Source organism: Artemia sp. Qi Xiang Cuo, chromosome 12 (genome assembly GCF_049724085.1).
Source record: "Artemia sp. Qi Xiang Cuo chromosome 12, ASM4972408v1, whole genome shotgun sequence".
In the NCBI taxonomy this organism is placed as follows: domain Eukaryota; kingdom Metazoa; phylum Arthropoda; class Branchiopoda; order Anostraca; family Artemiidae; genus Artemia; species Artemia sp. Qi Xiang Cuo.
In genome coordinates this window covers 45,337,667-45,358,782 of record NC_142805.1, presented here as the reverse complement: position 1 = coordinate 45,358,782, position 21,116 = coordinate 45,337,667, and positions in this window count along the sequence as shown.

Below are 21,116 nucleotides of genomic sequence, written 5' to 3'. Positions count from 1 at the left end.
AAATTACTATTAAAGAATAAATGAAACCCAAAACGCACAGAAATTAAATAAACAATCATAGCAAAAAACATACAACAAGTAATAATATAAATGAATAAATAGATTTTAAAGCGAGTAATGCTTAGATTGAATATGGAAATCAAGCTTAAAACGAAAAAAATTATTTTGCTATTGAAGTATAAATGAAACTTAAAACGAACAGAAATCAAATAAACAATCAATGCGAACAAACATACAATAGATATTAATGTAAATGAATAAATGAATCTTAAAAAGAGTGAAACTTAAATTGAATATGCAAATCAAGTTTGAATCGAATAAAAACAACTACAAACAAGAGTTTTGGTATCGCCTCGCTGCAGAAGCCTAAAACCTACTGCGTCATTGGCGCTTTATTGAAAACGAATTATATTACAAATGTTTTATTTTGTACTTAATATTGAAAATAAATATTAAAATTACAGTAAATTTTTGAACTGGTGGGCTCTCAGCAATTAACATCACTACACATCAAATATTCAGTTTCATTTACTAGTTCTTTCCAAGATTGTTCAAAAAAAATATAGTTTCATTAGAAACAAAATTTGGATACTGTCTCCTTCTTTAACTGCAAAAACCTAAAACCTTCTGCGTCATTGGCGCTTCACAGAAAACGAATTACTCTTATATTACAAATATATTCTTTTCCAGTTCTTATAGCATTGAAAATGAAAATAGAAATTACAGTGAAAAAAAATTTTGAACTGATGGATCTTTCAACAATTAATATCATTATAAATCTAATATTCAATTTGACCCTGTTTATACTTTCCAAGACTGTTCAAGACTTGTATAGTTTGCAGTAAGGTGCCAATGATGCAGTAGGTTTTAGGCTTCTGCAGTGAGGCGATACCAAAACTCTGGTTTGTAGTTATTTTTATTTGATTCAAACTTTATTTACATATTCAATTTAAGTTTCACTCGTTTCAAGATTTATTTATTCATTAACATTAATATATATTGTATGTTTGTTCGCATTGATTATTTATTTAATTTCTGTTCTTTTTAAGTTTAATTTATGCTTTAATAGCCAACTATTTTTTTTCGTTTTAAGCTTGATTTTCATATTCAGTCTAAGCATTACTCGCTTTAAAATCTATTTATATTATTACTTTGTGTATGTTTTTCTATGATTGTTTACTTAGTTTTTTTTCGTTTTGGGTTTCATTTATTCTTTAATAGTAATTTCTGGTCGTTTTGAGTTTGAATTTTAACAGGTATTCATATCTCCTGAGCTTAAGTTTAAAATGGCCTTTACTTTTCTTTGAAAAACTTAATTTTTGGAAAGTTTTTTTAATTAATTTGGAAAAAGATACAAATGAATGTGCATTGTCAGTTTAATATACTTATGCTAATATTTAGCAATCAAAAATGTTAATATTGTTTGATTTATTAAAGATGTAAAATTAAAAACATCTATATTTTTTCAGTAAATTGCAAATTATGTTCTGGCCTTGGGGAGGCATAGGGGTTTTGAGCCCTACTCATGTTAAATTCTGCTCGTTTTGAGTTTGACTCAGTTACTTATTATAATTTCTGTTCTTGCTGATTTGTGGTAGTTTCACGCTTGGTAGATTGTTTTATTTTATTTTTACTCATTTTTAGTTTAATGAAGTTCTTTACTTTTAAAACAAAAAAATATTAAAAAAAGAGAAAAACGAGGATTATACAAGCCAGTGAAATATATGGAGTGAAATGCAAATATTTCGGTCAAGACCTCCGCTTGAACGTCCTCAGTGCAAGATAATAACATTAAAATAACTAATAAAAATCCAAGGATACTATAAACAAAATTTCAAACCTTAAAATAAAGCACAACTAAAATTTCTTTGAAAAACTTATTTTGTGGAAAAGATTTTTTTTAATTATTTGCGAGAAAAGAAGGGAAGGTAGACTATTGGAAGGGCGGGACTATTGGAAGGATGATTGTTGTTTGAATATTAAGGGTCAGCAATGACCAGCAAGGAGAGAGGTGTCATTTTGATCGAAAGCAACTTTTTGTTTTCGGCAAAAAAGAGTTTGTGATTTGGGCAGTGAGTTTCCGAATTTAGGCAGTGAGCTTATTGGGTTTGAAGATTAAGGGACGTACCTGGCAGTAATTTTCATGTGGATATTCATCACAAATCGCATCAGAATATATATTCATTAGGGAAGCTGGGTTTCATGTGTTTGTTAATTATATTAGCAAAATTGCTTCATAAAGGGAGGGTACAGCTTGGGTGACATGAATGTGAATGTGAATTGTCAGTTTAATACACATATACTGATATTTAGTAATCAAAATGTTAATATTATTTGATTTATTAAAGTTATGAAAGTAAAAACATTTATATTTTTTCAATAAAGTGCAAATTATGTTCTGGCCTTGGGAAGCCATTGGGGTTTTGAGCCCTACTCGTGTTAATTTCTGCTCGTTTTGAAAAAAAAATTCGATTTTGATCCCACTGACAAATACGTAAAGGCAACTAGAATTGAATTGACACATAACATATTACACACAAGAAATTTAGCACTGAAAAATAATTTACACATAACTCGACAATTTTACAATAAGTTTTTGACGGAACAGCCCAAGAGGCTGTCCCGTGACCAAAATCTACGTTTTACCCAAAATCCATTTGACTGGAGCCCCAAACCATCCCATTGTATCAACTTTTCCATCACCTGTTGCCAAATTAGGAAAATTGTTGTCACTGGCACTCCGTCCCATTTAGGAACTCAAAAATCTTATTTAAAAATTCCAATGATTTCACAAATAAATTAAAACCTTTGAAAGCCTTGAATTTGAAAGTGGGTCTTATCGACCTAATCAACCGCACAATGTATCTTTGAAAGGTATATATGAGCCTGTTAATCCCTGTTTACTGAATGTGAGGCTACCAATGACCAATGTTTTTGCTTTCTACTCAAATAATCGATGATGGACAATACAAGCTCAATTTCAGTCATGTTTAAGAAAGTATTTCCCTGGATTCAGGGAAATTTTGTTATTAACTATACTTGCTATGCGAGCTATTTTTGTGCCTCACCCACATGTAAAAACTCTTAAAAGGTTAGAAGTTGGAAGGTCTCTGTAGGACCGTACGTTAGCGGTTTTAGGGGGTCACAATTTTTTTTTTGGGGGGGGGAGGTATTCCTAGTTATACTAAGGTATAAAGATACATCAAATAAAATGAGTTCAATATCCGATGTCAGAAAAAATAAAGAGGAAGCTGCTTTCCCCCCTGCCCAGCCCTAGAACTGCCATTGGGACTGTTTACTCTCATGTCAGAACGACTGCTAGGTAAGAAAGATATCTGAAGATGTTCAAAACATTTTGCTATTTCTAACCATAAGAAAAACTGCCAACAAGATAAAAAAGCACGATCTCACCAAGGTTGAAAGCTTGAAAGCTGTATTTCACGAAAAGGATTTTCGGGGACCTTACTTACGGACACAATAAGTTTTAGAGCCTTCAACTGAAAATATTCTTTGTGTTTTTGTCTAAAACAGTTGGGATGTCCAGCAATTTTGGGTTTTTCGGATAACAAAAAAAACAGAAGAACTCCCCTTATGTGCAAATATATAGCCCAAAATTATATATTTAATTATATATTTCCCATCTATTCTATCACTTGTCTTTGTCTTGTCTCACGCTAAGCTGAAAGAAACTAACGAAGAAACTGGCTTGTTCTCGAGTTTTACACAGCGTAAACTTGAGTGAGGGGTGTATAATACATAATTACGAAAATTACTTCTTCTTACGGAAAATAAAAAGCAAAACTCAAATAAAATTCCCAAGTTTGGAAAGCCTTATTTCCACGGGGGGAGGGGGTATTTTCCGCAGGGGGTTATTATTTAGGGGGGTATTTTCCGGGGGTTGGGGATAATCACTGGGGGGGGGGATAAACACCTAGAAACTATAAATGTATAAGGACTTCTTAGGGATTTTTTTTTAAGTAAAGAGGGATTTTCTTGTTCAATTTCGACAGACGACAAATAGAAACACTGCGTCAACTGGAAAAACGTTATGAAGAAGAAATTGGCAGGGTTGCTAACTTGTACACTTTTCGTGTGCAATGCACACTTTTTTTTCATTGCACTCTTTCCCTCCACAGACTGGATTTGCACTCTCTTTGCCAATTATTTGCTCTTTGCACTCATTTTTGCACTCTTTTATGAAATGATAATAGAAAAAATGTTAGCGAAATAAAAAACTTCAAATTAAGTTATTGAAGTGCAAAGACACAACAGCTAGCCGGTATAATGTCTCCTATCTCTGCCTCTGATATTCCCCAGTCGTCTTTCCAGTATTTCCAACCATTTAAGAACAAGTAGATCAAATCAAAGTCTAAATAACAAGTGAAAACGTACTAATTCAAAATTAAATTTTTTAGAAGGCACTCAAAAGCTGTTTGGTGCAACCATTCTTCTTAGAAATAGAAAAATAAGTAGGCTTCATGCAGTAAGGTGATGGAGAAACAACAACCAAAACAGAACTTTTCAAAGTCTACTCTCAAACTGATAAAAGTCTATAAAGACTGTAGGCCTATGCACCATTTTAAACTGTGAATGGCCCATCTCTGAAATCAAATCTTATCTTAGCAGCCAGAGGCCCAGGGACGGGCTTCCTTAGATCGTCGAAACCTCCTAGGTTTGTTTTGAAAATGCTTTGAGGTAGCATATACAACACTGGAATGTTTTGGGATAGAAATAAGCCTTTTTGCTTCAAGAAAAATAGTGAGACCCCCTTGATGTTCTAGCCATGTGCAAGTCAATACTTCTGTAAAAAGAGCTGGGAGTGAATTGTGATTTTTGTTTAGTTTATGCACTAGGAACTGTTCTTTGAAGATATAATAAAACATTTGGTTTATCAACTTTATTATTATTTATAGAATTCTGTTCAGTTATTGATGGGCTCCGATCTCTCCTCGATTGACATTGCAAATGCATAAAAATAAAATGTAAAGTTATTTGTATCATTGAATATTTTTACAAGCGATTAATGTGAATTTATACAGCAAAAATTTCAATTTGCACTTCTGTGTTGTTTTGATAAACTGTCCAGAAAGATTTTTTTCTCAAATTAATTAAATAAAAAGCTTTTCGGAAAAGAAGTTTTTCAAAGAAAAGTAAAGGCTAAATTAAACTTAAAATCAGGAGAAATAAAAAACTACAATAACTCAAGCTCAAAACGACCAAAACTTACTATTAAAAAATAAATGAATCCCCAAACAACAAAAATTAAATAAACAATCCTAGCAAAAAAACATACAACAGGTACTAATAAAAATAGATAAACAAATCTTGAAACGAGTAAAGATTAGGTAGAATATGCAATTCAAGCTAAAAAAAACAAAAAAAAAACAAATATATTCTGCTTTCGAAGTATAAATTAAACCCAAAACGAACAGAAATTAAATTAACAATCATAGCAAACAAATATACAATAGGTACTAATGTAAATGAATAAATAAATCTTAAAAAAAGTGAAACTTAAATTGAATATGCCAATCAAGCTTGAAACGAACAAAACCGCTACAAACGAAAGTTTGGGTACTGCTTCCTTCTATCACTATAAAAGTCTAAGACCTGCTGCTTCATTGGCGCTTTACTGAAAACGAATTATATTACAATTATCTTCTTTTGCACTTATTACAACACGGAAAATAAAAATAACAATAACAGTATTTCTTTTTTTTGGGGTGGGTGGGGGGGGGGTTGCACCATGGAAATATTTTAAAAACTCTCACATGAAAACCTTATGTGCCCCCAGGGAATAACTTACAACACTTGCCCCGAGCTCTTGGGGTTGAGTTCACCCCGTAGTTTTTTTATCTGATTTTTGAACTCATTTTAACAAAATGGCTATCTAAGAAATTCTATCGGATGGATTTAGGGAAAAGTGGGCAGGGGGCTAGTTGCCCTCCAGCATCTTTCGCCTTTTAAGAAGTGAACTAGAAATTTCAATTTCGAATCGCAAGAGCCAACTCCGAAGTTTATACGACCTCCCTTTCCATTAAAACCTTATTTATAAATAAAACTTATATTATAAAACCTTACAATTTATAACCCTTGCCCCCAGGCTCCGGGGTGTTGTGTAGACCCCGGAGTTTTTGTTATATTATCTTTGGTCGATTTTGAACAAATCTCAGAAATTCGATCGGACAGATTTGGGGAAAAGAGGGCTGGTGGGGAGGGGGGCTAGTTGCCATTCAATGACTTTTGACTCTTAAAAAGGGAAGTAAAATTTTCAATTTTTAATCATTTCAGTCCCTTCCGAAATTTATATGACCACCTCTTCCATAAGAACTTATGCCCCCGAGGCATAAGTTAGGGGTGACCAGGGTTATCCCGGACAAGTAATTACTATGGACAGGCCATTTCCTCCCTAATTGTCATCTACAAATATAGCGACAAATATAGCGACAAATCTACAAGCAAATATAGCGACAAGGACCTCCACCAAGTCATCCTCATTGCTCAAAAAACAAAAACAAAAAAATCAACCTTTCGAAGTGAACTTGACAAGAGAAAAATAAAATCAAATAGGTGAGAAAACAATGCAGAGCCAGTGTGGTCTTAGAATGTATTTAGGACTTGAAAATTTCTCAGAAACAAATATTCTCTTCTTATTTCTTAATATATCAAGTTTTAGTCAACTTAAAGAGTTACTTTGGAATGATAATATTATATCTCTAGCAAATTGCTTTTAAGGTTCACAAGTTTTTGCAACCCACGTGATTCTTCGGTTTTGGCTCGTCAGATTAGCCTTTTTTAACAGGTATCCTATATTTCAAGTGTATCTCCCTACTGGCTCTAATAGAAGGTTTGTTTTTATTTATTTTATTCCGTAAGTAGAAATTTTTAGTAGAAATTCAGGGCTGTCTCAAGACTTTATAGACGTAAGATGCTAAGTGGCTCTATTTTGGAATTTATAAAGAAGGTAGCCAAAGCGGTCATCTTTGACAAATCACTGTGCATAAACCTGTGGAAGAATTTGGTATTAAGAGGTCAACCTTAAATAACTTACACAGTTCAATAGAGCAATAGCGACTGCAGACGAACGTTTGCCTGCTCTACCACCCAGCAGCGACTCTTACGGTGATGGCTATCACTTTAATTTGACAAAAAAAGATCCCAAAAGGCAAGTGTTTAGTCCATAGTTAGAAACATCGGTAGTAGAATATCTTGTGTTCTTTAGGATGCACTTTGCGCAATTTATGATAAGCACTGCTCCTCCCTAAACATCCACGATAGCCACTTATACCCTGCTCGGTTGACCTGTGTAAGAAGCTTGACATCAGATTGCTTACCTTCCGACCCCACTGGTCACACAAGATGCAAACTTCTGATGTTGGAAGCTTCAAACCTATTTAGTTGGAACTCAAACACAAAAAAAATTAATGAATGGTTTTTTTTGCTGAATCTGGGTAAACACATTTCTACTTACAAGGTGATAGAGCTCTCTTGCGACGTATATTTGTTAAATATTTTCCCCTCAAACATAATTTTATCAGTTAGGTCTACCGGTATTTGTTTTTTCAGTCGCTACGTTTTCCCGAAAGTGGTCTATTCCCTTCTTTAAATACTGGTAGACCACTCTTATATGGGAGATTAGTTGATGAATCTACTTCGGAATCACCAGATATAGATACCAGCAATTTCACTGCTAAAAGTCAAGTTTGGTTTCTCCAGAATTTCTAAGACTATTCCCAAGGGCTAATAGAATACTAACATCAGGTCATGGAAACCGTTTGAGAGGTAAAACTAGAATATTGACTGACACTCAATTAAAAACTGAATTCCATGAAAGTGAAGTGAAGGACAAGCAGATAATAAAGAAAAAGTTGAGCAAGTGTGACTATAAAGCCTATGAAATGGTTGGACAACAACAAAAAACTCAGACTCCCAGACTGCCTCTTCCAAAAAGTGCTGGTAAAATCAAACAAATTTAACAAAAAATTATGAATAATATGTAAGAGACCAACACACGTGGCCACGTATTCAAATATAACCTTTCGTCCTACAACAGTCGTTAAAAATTCAATCTCAAATTTCTTGTATGGTATTTTTAAGGGGTTTTTCCGCCGTCCAATTTTTAGCTAACAATGTTAGCTAACAAAAATTTGTTTTGACGGTGGAAACAGAATTGTTAGCTAACAGAAATAGTTAGATCACAATTCGCAGAAACATGATATTGGACAGGAAATTCGAAGAAAAATTCTGACCGAGATAGTGTTGCAGTGAGTTTGTCTTGGCTAGATAATACCCAACTGATACCAAATCTATGAAATTCAATTAATAGAATATTTCAAAGTGTTCATATCTTATAGAAAAAAAAATATAACTATTAATGCCAGCAAGTGAAACAAAGGCATAAAGCATTTTATTAATTGGCAAAGTACACTGAATTGAAACGAAAATTAAAACACCAGTGCTCAAGCTTTCCTAAAGGAACTGTTTAGTTCATTTACATAAATTATCCCATGTACGGAGGAAGTGTATCAACCTAGTAAAAAAATTAATTTGACTGCATAAGTGAAATCGTTAGATCTTTGATAATATCAAATTGCTATGATTATGTGGCAATTTCGTTGTTTTTCTAATTTTTTTTCAACGGAAGAATTGATTTTTTTCAATGAGATTACCAGAAAAGATATTTCGAAAAAACTAGAAGGGGAAAGGAAGAAAAATTAGAAATAGTAGCAGTCCTCGATTCTCTATCAATATTGGAAGCATGAAAAGTAGCCATCCTGCTTATTTTTGAATTATTTCGCATTAAATTCCCCAACAATTTCCTTCAACAAACATTCGATATGTTAGAGAAATCCTCTAACAATGTTAGCTAACAATTTTTGGCTGGACGGCGGAAAAATGATTGTTGGGAAAAATGTTAGCTAACAGTTTTCTGTCAGACGGCAGAAAAACCCCTTTAATCATTCATTAGCTCAGCTGACTGCTTCTTTTTACTTTTATATTCAATTAGATGTCCATCTGGGTCCATATTTGAATCAAGGAAAGCCATATTTATTGTGACCTCGGACAGTGAGCAAAAATAGAAAAAAAGGATTTTCAGATGTGCTTAAAGATGGAAAAATGAAGAATTAAAGAAAAAATAAAGTGGATGCCTCCAAACACTTTTGACTCTTAGAAAAGAACTAAAACTTTCAATTTCCAATCAAATGGGTCCCCTCTGAAGCTTATACGACAACCAATTACATAAAAACTTTAGTTGCCCACCGATATTGAGTCTTAAAAATGTGCACTAGAGATTTAAATTTCAAATCGAAAGAGCCCCCTCCGAAGCTTATGCGACCATCCCTTCCATATGAAGTGCCTCTGGAAAAACAACAACATTGGAGCCTTATAGTTTTTGCTACAGGCAACACTGTAGCGTTGCCTCCGACTGGCTCTGATTAACATAATTTAAAATACCTCTTTCTCAGAACTCTAGTCTCATTCGCATTTATTCTTATTCATTAGTATGCTCAAACTGAATGTAATCAAAGAGAAGCACCACTTTCGCTGAACAAGCAGCTATCCACTACTTAGGAATGTACCAGGAAACTACTCATTTCCAGGGGCATCATTTAGTATGGAGCAGGGGGGGGGGTAAATGCCCCTCCCAGACCTCGGTTTGAACTGACCCTCCACCAGATCCCAGTTGCCGCCCCCCCCCAGCTGAAACTTCGTTTCTTCAAAAAACTGGTCAAAACTAAGATAAGTCTGCATAACTCAAGACTCAACAGAAACAGATCAGTTTTCTTAAGTTTATATTTACCTTCATAGTACCATAAAGCACCATTTAGTACTTATATAGTACCTTTATCGTACCAAATGGCTCATTTTTCAGTTTTTAAAGTTATTTTCATTTGATTTCGAAAAATTGGCTCCAACTTTGGCCCCCCCCCCAGGATTCTGACGAAATTAAGCCACTGCTCTTTTGTTATAAAAATTGGAAACAAATTTACAAGAAAAGGGAAGAAGGAGAAGATCAAGTACAGGAAGAAGAAGAATTATTTTATACGACTAAGAATATGTTTTTTTACAAACAACAAAAAGCTGCAACACAACACAACAACAACATTTTAAGAAAATTTAAAAATAAATTTCTTATGAATTATTGTCTCGATTTATCAGTAGTTGTACTAAACCAATCGTGCTCAGAATACTCCTCAGGGCCAAACTGTGGTGTTTTCTTTTGTGGATGGTGAAGTCTTCCCCACAGTAGAGTGCAGACGGTCTTGTATCATAATATTATATTTTCCTGTTTAGCTTAAAGCTTATTCCAATAGGCAATGCAAAGAACACCCCATAAAAAAATGTCCCTCCGGATCCCACCCTAAATACTAATGAAATTGATCCATTTTGCCCCATCTTGGCTGGTCAAGCTCTATATCACAAAGTTCACATGAAAACTCAATTTCTAATAAAAGTGCAATGATGAGGGTTGGAGATTATGTTTACACTGGTGCTATTAGATCTCAAGGAGTCCTTTCCATGAGCTCCAAGCAGAGGAAAAAAACGTCACCCTTCACAAATATTTTCCCTTCTCCTGTCCTAGTGTTTCCTTCTTAAAACTTAGGCATTTATCTCAAAATTACTCCTAATACCCCCTTTGAAATAACAAAGATTACTGCAATGATGGCTGGAATTATCAAAATGTTAAAATCAATGTTTTCTCGTAACATTCACCGTGGTAGATTATTGCTAATAACGGTCCGAGATCGGAAATCAATAGATATAACACTTAATCTAAAATCTCTTCTGAATACCCCAATTAATTCATCTAAATGGAACCCAAAACAATCCCCAACAAAAATATTAGTATATAATGTTCCCCTAGAAATACCAATTCAGGAGTTAAAAGAAGGGCTCTCAGATAGGGCTGGTAACACTATCCCTGTAGAAAATGTCACTCAACTGGGTAAACCCAACTCTAATAGATTAAAAACAAGTAGATCTTTCTTATTTACTCTGAAGGAAAAAATTAATATCCCAGAAAAGTTATTCCTATTTGGGCAAATCAAACCACACAAGGAATACAAGCCAAAGCCTATCCAGTGTCAGAAGTGTCTGAAACTGGGACACACAACAAATAAATGCAATGAAATTCTCCTAGTCTGTAGTAATTGTAAAGGCTCCCATCCTAAAGAGTTGACAACTTGCAACAACACTCAGCCTACATGTATCAATTGTAAAGGCCCACATGAATCCACCAATAAATCACAATGCCCTGCATATAAGAAAAGAGCACTAACACTCCAAATAGCAACAGAGAATGCCATTCCATACCCTTTTGCAGCTATGGAAGCAAATGCTGCCCAATCACACCAAATAAAACCCATATTGAAATCAAATAAAACTCCCATGTCAAACACTCCCAATGCATCAAGTACTCCTTACAAAACACCATCCTTTAAGCCCCCTAGCTCACATCTCTATCAGAAAGAATCACCAAGCCAACAAGCCTCCTTGCCTAGTGAAATGAGGTCGGCCTGGCACCCCCTCCCAACAAGAAACAAACCAGAAACACTACCAGGAATTAATCCCTTAACTGACAAACTGGATGCACAACCAAACATGCAAACCCCTAATATATGATCCTAAACTGCAATGCAGTTCAGGCCATGAATATACAACAACAACAGAAAACAAAAATCATTGCTGAATTGGCAATAATCTACATCCCTAATCATATGCTCATTCAAGCAAAAAACATCTTGCTTTACTATTAACAAAGCTGAACATTGATACACAGTCATATGAAAAATAAATCAACAACACAACACGTATCAATACTCCAGTGGAACGTAAGATCACTTACAGAAAATAAGTTAAATGAACTAATATCTTTTATGAATAATAATTCCATCAATATTGCTTGCCTCCAGGAAACTCATTTAACCCAAAATCAACAAATTAAGTCTCTGGGATACACTATCCTGAGAAAGGATTGATCATCAGAGAGAAAAGGGGTTGGAGTAGCTTTAATAGTTAAAAATAATATAAAATTCTGTGGCATCCACTTTCCAGACTTTGTAAATGATGTTGATGCAATTGGTATCAGTGTTTGGCTGAATAATACAAAAACTTAATTAAGCTTTTATAACCCTAATGGCCAAACTACAGATGCCATGGATTTGTTCAGCTATATAAATAATTCTAATATGTTGAAAAATATAATTATTTGTTGAGACTTTAATGTCCACAGCCTATTGTGGGGGAATAAACCAGCAAATAAAGCTGACCCTGGAATACTGTCGCTTCGTAAATTTTACGACCGCCAAACCGTTTTTCGAGACTCCCGTGCAAACGGCATCGAATAATTAGACATAATTTCCCGTGAATTCCTTTTTAAAAAAGCTAGTTATCGGGCGAGTTCAGGCTTGAAAGGATCCCTGCTCGTTTACAAGATAACTAGGGTGAGAGGTAAATTTTATGAAGTGACAGTAACAGTGTAACTTTTTTTTGCGAAAATCAGAATTAGTACATTTAGTTTTTTCTTGGATTTGTGCCAGTTTTCTTTTGACAAAAGTTGTTAAAATTCTAATTTCAACATCTGCCTAGGTAGGAATCTGCATGTGTCCTCAGGAGAGGGAACGTTACAGACACTACACGTTTTTGTCTCTTTTTCTTTTCGTTTTTTTTTCTTTTAGATGTTTTTATTTCTTTTAGATGGCTCCTAGAATGTTTACAGAAAAAAAGATCCAAAAATCTAAATGCAAGCGAAGAAGAGGATAACATCTCAACTCTTAGTGACTCTGAAGAAAATCTAATTGGAGAAGATTTGGAGGATTTGGAAAACATCGAAGACTCCGATGATGATTATGTACCTGAAGAAGAAAACGATAGTCATCTGTCCAACACAAATGCTGATGAAGATGCTGGTCGTCTAAAGTGCATCGGCATCTGTGCGAAGTCAAGCAAGAGCAAATATTCGAACGCAGTCTAAATCTTCAGACGAAGATCAAGAGAAAGGTTAAAAGAACTTACTAAGTTTGGAACTTCCTGGCGACCGACTCATTGTCGTTCCATCGAAACGATCGCTCAGAGGAAAAGATGGACATAGGTGGTCAGCTTTACCCCCACAGAAAACCAACAGAGGGAGACCCTTGGGTCGAAATCTCATCAGAGGTGTGGCTGGCCCTGTAGGTGATGCGGCCAAAGCGGCAGATACGCCTCTCTCAGCCTTTCAAGTCTTTTTGTCTGACGAGATTGTGGACATGATTGTGTTGCATACGAATGAAGAGATTGAAAGAAAGGCAGCCAACTACGGTACACCTTGAGCCGCAGAGGAGCCTACAAATAGGATAGAGCTGAAAGCTTTATTTGGATTGTTCATTCTTACGGTAGCACTAAAAGACGGACATCTCTCTGTTGACGAAATGTTTGATGCCAATATGAGCGGCTCTGCCTACAAGGCTACAATGTCGAAGGAAAGATTCCGCTTTCTCATTGATTGCCTCCGATTTGACGATAAAGAAACGAGGAATTCCAGGAAACAGAATGACCCTTTTGCTGCCATAAGAGAGGTTTGGGAAGACGTCATCAAGAGCTGTCAAGGTAGTTTTAAGCCAGGGGCCAAAACTACAATTGACGAGCAATTGCTCGGTTTTAGGGGAAGATGCCCCTTTAGAATGTATATAGCAAGCCGAACAAATATGGAATTAAAATTGTAATGATGTGTGACGTGGGCACCAAATACATGATAAATGTTATCCCATACCTGGGTAAAGGAACTCGAACAGGTGGTTTGCCTCTAGGCGATTACTTCGTTCGAGAGCTTAGCAGACCAATTTGGGGTTCCAATAGAAACATAACTATGGACAATTGGTTCACTTCCATTCCAATGGCTGAAGAGCTCTTGAAACCTCCGTACAGCCTGACCATTGTTGGAACGCTTCGAAACAACAAACGTGAAATTCCTCCTGAACTTCTCCAGACAAAAAGCGTATTGAACGGAGTTCAATGTTTTGCTTTGACCAGGTGCTTGCCATGGTTTTATACATCCTAAAACGAAACAAAATGGTACTTCTACTGTCTAAAATGCACGAGAGATCTTTTTTGACCTGCCCAAGTCAAAATCCAGAAGTCATCGAGTACTACAACTCGACTAAAGCTGGGGTTGAGACCTTGTACGAAATGCGTAGTGAAATGTACTGCTCAAGGAATACTAAAAGGTGGCCCATCTGTGTATTTTACTGGCTCCTAAACATCTTTTCCATCAACTCTTATGGTGTAATTGCTGCCCCTGCGGACTGATTGCATAGAAGCCTCCTACAGGGAAATGCTACATGAAGCGACTCTACTGAGAGCTAGTGCAGCCTCACGTAACCCAAAGGCTCTCAGGTAGAAATTTGAGCCATTCACTCCGTGAACAGATCAATGATGTTGTTAGGATTACTAGTCCTTCTGGATTCCCAACATCTCAGGACAAAAGACGCAAAGTTTGATCACTCTGTCCCTCGAAACTCCGTAGAATGACGACCACCTTCTGTAACAAGTGTGGTGGGGCCATCTCGGCAGAACATCGAATGAAGATGTGCATCCCTTGTGGCAGCAAGATATAAATTTTGACTAATTCTTCCATTTTTGTATTGTTTCATATGTAGTCGACGCACTGTTAAAAATACTATTTGGTACCTCGGCTCCTCGATTTTTTGCAGGCATTCAAAGTCAAAGTCGTAAAATTTACGAAGTGACAGTATTAATGCAACTTTTAGGAACCGACAGTATTCCAGGGTAAAAAAAAACATCACCTACTACATATTTAAAAAAATTACAAGCAGAATCTAATCTAAGAAGGACCATGATAAATGCTAAATATAACTACTGGAATAATTTTGCAAATAATCTCTCCAGAGAAACACATGAGCCAATTATACATAAAGTAATAAGCCATATCAGTGGGAAAAAGACTTCCCCCAACCCACTCCTGTATGAGCTTACACATATTAATACCCATTATGACAATGATAATGAAAAAGCTAAGCTATTTGCCACTCTTTTTGTTAATAAGCTAACATCAAATAATTGTAGCAAAATGCCCTCAATTCCCTTGAACCCAAGTCACCAAGCATGCCCAGGAGTTCAGTACATAACCAATCCATTTTTAACCCATGAATTTAATAATGCAATACATAATATTAGGACCAAGACTAGCGGCAGCTATGACAATATACACCCTACATGGATAAAAAATCTCACCCCTTCATACAAACAGGAACTTCTAAATTGTTATAATCTTGCTTGGGCTTCATCTATGTTCCCCAATATCTTGAAATGTTCGTCCCTCCTACCAATCCTAAAGAAAAATCAACCCAAAAATAGCCCTGAGTCTTATAGGCCCATAATGATCATTCTTGTGATGGGGAAAATAATGGAGAAAATGATTTATTACCGACTCCTCTGGTTTGTTGAAAAAAAATAATATGATCCCTCACACTCAAACTGGATTCAGGAAACACCATTCCTCAACAGATGCTTTCATATTGTTAAGAAATGCAATAAATGAATCATTCTAAAAAAATAATGCCCTAGTTGCAGGTTTCCTTGATTTTGAAGAGGCATATGACAATGTGAACCACCAAATCCTTTTAATTAAACTTGCAAACCTTGGACTACCCCCCAAGCTAGCATCTTTTACAAAGTCTTTGATAGAATTGAGAAGTTTCATTGTTTGTGTAGTTTCACGTTCATCGCCTAAATATACAATAATCACAGGAGTTCTCCAGGGAGAAGTCCTTAGCTGCCTCCTATTCTTTCTATATCACCGGGGTATGAACCTCCCCCAAATAAATCTACAGTATGCTAACGATCAGGTGCTATGGTCATCTGGCAACACCTTTGAGATAGCACAGTCAAAGCTGCAAAAGTCACTTTTCCAATTTGAAAAATTCTCTCAACATTCAGATTTACCTATTGCACCTACCAAGTCAAAAATAATTCAATTTCACCGAAAGCGAAATCATGTTAATGCAAGACTAACTCTAAATGGAACAAATATTCCAGAAGATAATCATAATAATTACCTAGGTCTCAGGCTTGACCAGAAACTTAATTTCCACCTTCACATTTCAAAAACAATAAAAAAAATGCTATAGAAAAACATTTATACTAAAAAGACTTCTTTCCACACTCTGGGGCTGTATGGAGAAAATCTTACTCCAATTTTACATTTAACATATAAGACCCCATATTGACTATGGGCTCATCATCTATGGTGTATGTACAAAAACCCAGATGCAAAAATTGAAACAATACAAAAAGATATAATACGTCTCATATTTGGTCTTAGAAAACCTACAAGAACCAAGTTTCTGCTTATGGAGAGTGGATTACCAACAGTAAGGGAGAGACGTAGCTTTCTCTTGATAAAACACCTTAAAAAAATTGAATCACATAGCTCACACACCCTACATAATTGGTTAAGAAATCCAGCCATGTATAGAGGCATTGCAGATGAGTATGCCAATATTCAGAAGAAGTTCTCTGTACCCGAAAAGTCTATTGCGCCTACTTTCCCCAATCTCCTCTATGGAATTGGTCAATCGCCATAATAAATACTAATTTCTCAAAGTGGACTAAAGATTTAACCCCCATCGCTTTTATGCAGAAAAATTTGCTGAAATTAGTACAATTACTTATAAAAACTATTTCTAAATCTTTGTTGATGGTCCAAAATGAATGAGAAGGTAGCAAGTGGTTTCTTCCTTCCTCACCTGAAAATTGCAATGGGTGAGAGATTATATAATAATGTATATATAATGTCTGCAGAGTTAAATGCCATACTCATGGCATTAGAACACCTTATGGAAAATAAACCCTTGATTGCTAATTCAAATAATATTATAGTTTATTCTGAATCTTTATCAAGCCTTGAGTTGCTGTCTTCAGCTCCTCAGTATATGCTGTATATTGACACTTATCATTGTCTCAGTATTATAGATAATCTTGCTTCAAGTGGCATAAGAACTTATCTTCAGTATATTCCTAGCCACTCTGGTATAAGTGGTAATCATCAGGTTGATGAAATGGCAAAGAATGCTATAAATATTGACCAGCCAAGTGGGAGACCAATCCCCTTTAGAGATATTTACCGATGGAAACTATCAAATATTATGTTTAATAAGAAAAATCCTACTCTTTCCCCCTTTCCCAAAAAGTATTTTTTAAAAATTTATCATAGAATTCGTTCTGGAACAAATGGACTAAACTTTCTTGCATTCTCGTATCAGTTTCCTAATTCAAGTGTTTCAGCTCCCCTGTACCCTCTTTGCAGGTATTGTATTATGAATAATGAAACAATTGATCACTGCCTCTTTGAATGTAATATGCTGACGTCTGCACAGCATACTTTGCATTGTAAACTGTTAAAATGCTTCAAACACAACAAAATCTCACTATCAGCCGAGAGCCTAGCCGACTATCCCTGCACACACAGCACAGAAATCGATATCTATCATATTATATTTGAACTCCTTGAGTCGAAAAGTCTACTGAAAGATATCTGAGAATGTCTAATAAATAAGAGACAACCAAGCCAGTAGCTCTGTAGCCCACAGAGTGGAGCAAAAGAAAAAGGGCTAAATAGTATCAACTGAAAAACCCGCCTGCTGTGAAATAGAAGAAGAAGAACGTTCACTAATTTAAAGTGAAGTCAGTGAAGTCAGCTGAAATCGAAGACAATTTCAATCTGCCCTGGTAAAAAGGGCAGGGTAAAAAAAACACAAGAAAATCGAAATCGAAATATATTTTTCTTGATTATTATCGCTTCTAATCAGTAGTTGTGCCAAACCTATCCTGCTCAAGTCATCCTCAGGGCTATACTGTGGTGTTTATCCCTCCCATAGTATAGTGCAGACGGTTTGATATAATCTATTTTCCCTTCTTATTTTAGTTTTATATTTGTGTTTAAAGCTTTTTCCAATAGGCAATGTTCAGAAGTCCTCCAAAAAAAACGTCCCCCCAGATCCCAAATCAAATTCCATAGTGAAAGATACCCATCCTGGCTGGTCAAGCACATTATCTGAAAGTTCTAATGATGGCTCCGATTCGGAGAATAGGACAATGATAACTGTAGGTCCTAATGCAACCATAAATGATGATAATGGGTTTCAAGAGGTCCTCTCTAGAAGCTCTAAAAAAAGGAAAAAAATCTCCCCAATTAAAAGCATTTCCCCTCTCCCTGCCCAAGATCCTCCCTCCAAAAACTTACGAATTTACCTTAAAATTACCAACACTACCCCCTTTGAAATAAAAATGATCACTGCAATAAGAATTGCAATTTTTAAATTGCTAAAATCAATGTTCTCTCTTAACATTAACCGTGATGGATCTCTGCTTATAGCTGTAGAAGATCAAAAATCAGCAGATACAATAATTAACCTTAAATCCCTTCTGAATATCCCAATTATTGCATCTAATTGGAACCCAAAACAATCACCAACAAAAATTGTAGTTTACAATGTTCCCCCAGAGATATCTACTCAGGAGTTAAAAGAAGGCCTCTCAGATAGGGCTGGAAACACAATCCCAGTTGAGGATGTTACCCAACTTGGAAAACCTAATTCTACTGGCCTAAAAACTAGTAGATCCTTCTTATTCACACTAAAGGATAAAATTGATATCCCAGAAAAATTATTCCTATTTGGGCAAATCAAACCACACAAGGAATACAAACCTAAGCCTATTCAGTGTCAGAAGTGTTTCAAACTGGGACACACGACAAACAAATGCAATGAAATTCTCCAAGAGTGTAGTAATTGTAAATCTTTCCATCCTAAAGAGCTGACAACTTGCAAAAACACCCAGCCTACATGCATCAATTGCAAAGGTCCACATGAATCTACAAATAAATCATTATGCCCTGCATACAAGAAAAGAGCTCTAACACTCCAAATATCAACAGAGAAGGCCATCCCAGACCCGTTTGCAGCAATGGAAGCAAATGCTGCCCAACAATACCAAATAAAGCCTGTAATGAAACCAACCAAAACCCCCAAGTCAAATGCCCCAAATGCATCAAGCACCCCATATAAAACAACATCTTCTAAGCCCCTAGCTCAAATCCCTATCAGAAGGAATCACCAAGCCAGCAAGCCTTGTTTTCCGGTGAGATGAGGCCAGCCTTGCCCTCCCTCCCAAGAAGAAACAAACCATAAACAATACCATTAATAAATCACTTAACCAACAAACAGTATGCACTAACAAAAATGCAATACCCAAATATATGCTTATTCATTCTAAACTGTAATGCAGTTCAGGCCATGAACATACATCAACTACAGAAAACAAAAATTATTGCAGAATTGGCAAAAATCTACATCCCAGATGATATGCTCATTCAAGCAGAAAAATATCTCGCTTTACATTTAACAAAGCTTAACATTAATATAATGTCATATGAAGAAAAAATCAACAACGCAACATTTATCAATACTCCAATGGAACTTAAGATCACTCACAGAAAATAAGCTAAATGAACTAATATCATTTATGAATAATAATTCCATTAATATTGCTTGCCTCCAGGAAACTTATTTAACCCAAAATCAACAAATTAAGTCTCTGGGATACACTATCCTGAGAAAGGATAGATCTTCAGAGAGAAAAGGAGGTGATGTAGCTTTATTAGTTAATAATAATATAAAATTTTGTAGCATCAATTTTCCAGATTTTGAAAATGATGTTGATGTAATTGGTATAAGTGTTTGGCTGAATAATTTAAAAACCTACATAATAAGCTTTTATAACCCTAATGGCCAAACTTCAGATGCCAAGGATTTCTTTAATTATATAAATAATTCTAATATGTTAAAAAACATCATTATTTGTGGTGATTTCAATGCCCACAGCCTTTTGTGGGGAATAAACCAGCAAATAAAGCTGGTAAATTTATTGAGCATATGACTTCAAATAATAATGAATTAGCTGTTGCTACCCCTCCAAACCTAAATACATATTTTAACCCCAAAAGTGTCAAATTCTCCACAATTGACCTACAAATTGTGTCTTTAAATTTTTTGAACAAAATTTACATAAATAAAATTGATAGTCTGTGTACAGACCACTTTGCTGTAGTTTGCTCCCTAAATGAACCTGCTGAAACTTCATCTCATACCTCCAAATATATCAACACTAAAGCAAATTTGTCTATTTTCCAAAATAAGCTAAATGATGAAATTACAAGTTTCACCCAAAGTTCATGCATTTCTAACACAACAGTTGAAACACATGCTGAAGCCTTGACATCTTTACTAATAAATACAGCTAATCATGCTATCCCCAGGACAACACCTAAGAAAACAGTCCCTAAACAAAGTCCTAAAGCATGGTGGACAAATGAGTGCCTAAATAAATGGAGGATAAAAAAGGCAGCTACGACAGAATTCATAAAAAAACCAACACCTATTACATATTTAAAAAAATTACAAGCAGAATCTAATCTAAAAAGGACTATAATAGATGCTAAATATAAATACTGGAATAATTTTGCAAATAATCTCTCCAGAGAAACGCATGAGCCAATTATACATAAAGTCATAAGCCACATATGTGGGAAAAAGACTTCTCCCAACCCACTCCTGCATGAGCTTATACATAATAATACCCATTATGACAATGATATTGAAAAGGCTAACCTATTTGCAACTCTTTTTGTTAATAAGCTAACATCAAACAATCAAAGCAATCTGTCCACAATTCCTATGAACCCTAGTTACCAACCTCGCCCAGGATCCGAGTACATAACTAATCCATTTTCAATCCAGGAATTGAATAATGCAATACATCATATTAGGTCCAAAACTAGCAGCAGCTATGACAATATACACCCTACATGGATAAAGAATCTCACACCTTCATACAAACAAGAACTGCTAAATTGTTATAATCACGCTTGGGCATCCTCTAGGTTCCCCAATATATGGAAATGTTCGTCCCTCCTACCAATCCTAACGAAAAATAAACCAAAAGATAACCCTGAGTCTTATAGGCCCATAATGATTACACCTGTGATGGGGAAAATAATGGAGAAAATGATTTATCACAGACTCCTCTGGTTTGTTGAGAAAAATAACATGATCCCACAC